This window comes from Sturnira hondurensis, unplaced genomic scaffold (assembly GCF_014824575.4).
Source record: "Sturnira hondurensis isolate 20B ecotype Veracruz unplaced genomic scaffold, ASM1482457v3 Scaffold0009087, whole genome shotgun sequence".
Lineage (NCBI taxonomy): Eukaryota > Metazoa > Chordata > Mammalia > Chiroptera > Phyllostomidae > Sturnira > Sturnira hondurensis.
In genome coordinates, this window is record NW_028081718.1 from 209,171 (window position 1) to 213,814 (window position 4,644).

Sequence of the window (4,644 nt, forward strand, 5' to 3'; positions counted from 1 at the left end):
CAATGCTCAACCAGCTGAGCCGCAGTGGTCAGGACACGTCTTCCTAGTTTTATGTCATCCTGGGTCTATATCATTTTGGTTCCACAGTCGAAGGTCAGCAAATCTCCCAGAGCTGGGATGCCTGAAGATCTGAGTCTATATCTGCTGAAGTTCTTCCTAGAATTTTTATACAAACATTGTTTGTATAAACATTGTTTGTATAAATGTTTGTAGAGAAACATTGTTTCTCTACAAGCTACATATTAGTCAGAGCCTGCACTTACAGAAACAAGATCAGAAGAAGAGTGGGGTGGGTAACAATTTCCCACCATTACAGTTTTCCACTGTTAGAACCTCCTCAAGGTCTCAAGGGTATGGCATCCAAAACCAGCCCACCCAGCCAAGATGACCCACCCACTTCCATGCTGCTTAAAGATTATCAGAACATCCCTAGAACTGAGAAGGTTGATGATGCCGTGAAAAGACTCTTGTCTTTGGAAATGAGCAACTAGAAGTAGAAGCTAAAAATCAAGCAACAGCAGTTGATGAACAAGGTATCCCTGAGGACACCAGCTCCCTCCAGGCTCAAATTGTTGCCTTGACTGTCAGGTTTGCAACTAGGAAGAATTCAAAGAATCATTGAAAGGACAAAGCCCACAGGCTACCTGCTGATGAGCACTAACCAAAGCAACAGATGCTCAGAATCCTCTGTAAGACCAACTATAGGACTTTCGGCCAAGATGGAGGTGTAGGTGGAAACACTGGGCCCCCTCCCACAACTAAATTTAAAGACAGCGAAGTTTTAGAAACAAAAACGCAGCCAAAACAGTGAATATTGATCTGTACGGAAGTCCGACAACAACGAACCACTCAGCCAGACCGGTAAGAGGGGCGAAGTCAGCGGCGGAACAGGGTCGGACTGGAAAGATCGTTTGGTCCTACTGACCCAGGAGCCGAGGTGGAGGTACTTCGTGGATCCCAGGCATGGGGTGACGATAGGCGGACCCAGTGAGGGCGCAGGGCGGCTGGCTGACTGTGGTCACACATTCGCATGCAGATAGACCAAGCGAAGGAGCGAACAGTGAGACAGACCACTCAAGCTAGGGCCCCAGTGATGGGAATTAGAGCCTGAAAGCACCAATTGGAAAGACTTTCGAGGTCAAGGTGTCGGGAGAGGCTTCCAGGCTCACAGAGAGTTTGTTGGAGAGACCCACAGGGTCCTGGAGGGTACACAAGCCCACACACCCAGGAACCAGCACCAGAAGGGCCCAATTTGCTTGTGGGAAGCCACAGAGGGGACAGAAATCTGAGAGAGAGCAGAGCGGAGCAAAGTGCCATTTTTTCCCTCTCTGACCCCACCCCCACATACAGCATCACAACCCTGTGACTGGGTCACCTGGCCCTGGTGAACACCTAAGGCTCCGCCCCTCATACACAACAGGTGCCAACAGACCAAACATTATGACTCCAGAACAGCTCAAAGCCCCGGAGCCTATAATTCTAAGTGACCAAGAAATAGCAAACCTTTCAGATGCACAGTTCAGAATACTGGTGATGAGGATGCTCACAGAATTGGTTGATTTTAGCCACAAATTAGAGGACCATATGAAGGCTAAACTGATTGAAATGAAGGGAAATGCACAGGAAACCAATAGTGATAGAAAGGAAACTGGGACTCATATCAAGGGAGTGGACCAGAAAGAAGAAACAACCAAACAGAAAAGAAGGAAGAAACAAGAATTCAAAAAAATGAGGAGAGGCTTAGGAACCTCCAGGACATCTTTAAACGTTCCAACATCCGAAGTATAGGGGTACCAGAAGGGGAAGAGGAACAGCCACAAATGGAAAACTTATTTGAATAAATAGTAAAGGAGAACTTCCCCAGTCTGGCAAAGGAAATAGACTTCCAGAAAATCCAGGAAGCTGAGAGAGTCCCCAAGAAGTTGGACTCAAGAAGGAACACGCCAAGGCACATCATAATTACTAATTACTAATATTAGCCAAGATTGAAATGAAGAAGAGAATTCTAGAAGCAGCAAGAGATAAGGGGACGGTCACCTACAGAGGAGTTCCCATCAGACTATCAGCTGATTTCTCAAAAGAGACCTTACAGGCAAGAAGGGGCTGGAAAGAAGTATTCCAAGTCATGAAATCCAAGGACCTACATCCAAGATTGCTCTATCCAGCAAAACTTTCATTTAGAATGGAAGGACAGATAAAGTGCTTCTCAGATAAGGTCAAGTTCAAGGAGTTCATCATCACCAAGCCCTTATTATATGAAATGTTAAAGGGACTTATCTAAGAAAAGGAAAATAAAAAATATGAACAGTGAAAGGACAGCAAACCCACAGTTACTAACAACCACATCTAAAACAAAAGCAAACTAAGAGGACAGCTAGATCCGGAGTGGAAACAGAAATGGAGATCACATGGAGGGTTAGCAGCAGGGGAGTAGGAGGAGGAGAAAGGGGGAGAAAGTACAGAGAATAAGTAGCATAGATGGTAGGTAGAAAATAGACAGCGGGGAGGGCAGGAATACTATGGGAAATACAGAATCTGAAGAACTTGTGACACATGGACATGAACGAAACGGGGGGAATGGTGCGGGAGGGGTGTGCAGGGTGGAGGTGAGTGAAGGGCGGGGAATGGGACAACTGTAATGGCATAACTGATAAAATACATTTAAAAAAAGACCAACTATAATGTCTTCAAGAAGACATGCAAGGAGCTGAGGATTAAGAATACTTTTCTCCTTCTGTGCTACCGAGAAGCCCACTGCCACTGGGTGACTGAGGAGGCTCTGTGTACATGGCTAGCCTAGGAGGCTCAAAAGTTGCTGAAGCAAAACAGAGCCTTGAAAGTTGCAGCAGCAGCCCAGAAATAAGGCCAGAGGAACCCAGAGAGCCCTTCTAAACCCCGACCAGAGGCAATCACAGAAAACCAATACATTTTGTTTAAGTTATAAATAAACAACAGCAGCAATAACAACAACCTTCTTAACAAACAAATCGAAAATATGGTGAGAAAATTTTTAGATCAAAGAGATTTTAAAAACTTTTTAACCAAATGCAATGTATGGACATTCTGGGATCCTGATTCAATCTGTCGCTAAAATAACAAAACAGAACAAATTATAACATTTATGAGATAATTACAAACTTGAACGCTTCCTGGACATTTGATGATTTTAAGTTTTTAAAGTATAGTAATGCGATCATGAGTATTTTAAAAATAAATAGTCCTTATCTTCTACAATTCATACATACTTAAATATTCGCAAATGATGAACTGGCTGCTTTGAAGTAAATGTTTTAAAACAACCCAGTTAGCCAGGAAGTGGGAACACAGGAAGAGATGACACAGGATTGAATTAACAGTTGTTCCTGTTTTACAGTCTACTTTTTTTTCGTTGTGGAAAAATACTCACCATATAAAATTTACCATTTCAATCACTTTCTTTTTTTTCTTTTTTTAAAATATATTTTATTGATTATACCATTAGAGTTGTTCTAGTCACCCCCCTTCATTCCCCTCCACCCACACACTCCCTCCCCCACCATTCTCCCCCCCTTAGTTTATAACCACGTGTCTCAAGTTCTTTAGATTCTATATTTCCCCCACTATTCTTGCCCTCCCCCTATCTATTTTCTACCTACCATCTATGCTATTTTCTGTGCCTTCTCCCCCCTTCTCCTCCTCCCACCCCCCTGTTTCTAACCCTCCATGTGTTCTTCATTTCTATGGTTCCACTCCTGATCTAGCTGTCCTCTTGGTTTGCTTTTGTTTTAGGTGTGGTTGTTAATAACTGTGTGTTTGCTGTCCTTTCACTGTTCATATTTTTCATCATCTCTTTCTTATATAAGTCCCTTTAGCATTTCATATAATAAGGGCTTGGTGATGATGAACTCCTTGAACTTGACCTTATCTGAGAAGCACTTTATCTGTCCTTCCATTCTAAATGAAAGTTTTGCTGGATAAAGCAATCTTGGCTGTAGGTCTTTGGATTTCATGACTTGGAATACTTCTTTCCAGCCCCTTCTTGCCTGTAAGGTCTCTTTTGAGAAATCCGCTGACAGTCTGATGGGTACTCCTTTGTAGGTGACTGTCCCCTTATCCCTTGCTGCTTCTAGGATTCTCTCCTTCATTTTAGTCTTGGCTAATGTAATTATGATGTGCCTTGGTGTGTTCCTTCTTGGGTCCAACTTCTTTGGCACTCTCTGAGCTTCCTGGATTTCCTGGAAGTCTATTTCCTTTGCCAGACTGGGGAAGTTCTCCTTTATTATTTGTTCAAATAAGTTTTCCACTCGTGGCTGTTCCTCTTCCCCTTCTGGTACCCCTATACTTCGGATGTTGGAACGTTTAAAGATGTCCTGGAGGTTTCTAAGTCTCTCCTCATTTTTTTTTGAATTCTCATTTCTTCATTCCTTTCTGGTGGGATATTTCGTTCTTCCTTCTGGTCCATTTCGTTGATTGGAGTCCCATTTTCCTTTCCATCACTATTGGTTTCCTGTGCATTTCCCTTCATTTCAATTAGTTTAGCCTTCATATGTTTCCTCTAATTTGTGACTATAATCAACCAGTTCTGTGAGCATCCTGATAAATAGTGTCTTGAATTGTGCTTCTGAGAGGCTGGCAATTTGTCGGTCGCTTAGAGTTATCGGCTCT

The 4,644-nt window shown here is 43.1% G+C and overlaps 1 pseudogene; it reads left to right on the plus strand.

Annotated features, from left to right (window-relative positions):
• The first annotated feature begins 353 nt into the window (after positions 1-353).
• On the plus strand, positions 354-2,944 carry LOC118994045 (28S ribosomal protein S15, mitochondrial-like; annotated as a pseudogene).
• Positions 2,945-4,644: the final 1,700 nt, after the last annotated feature.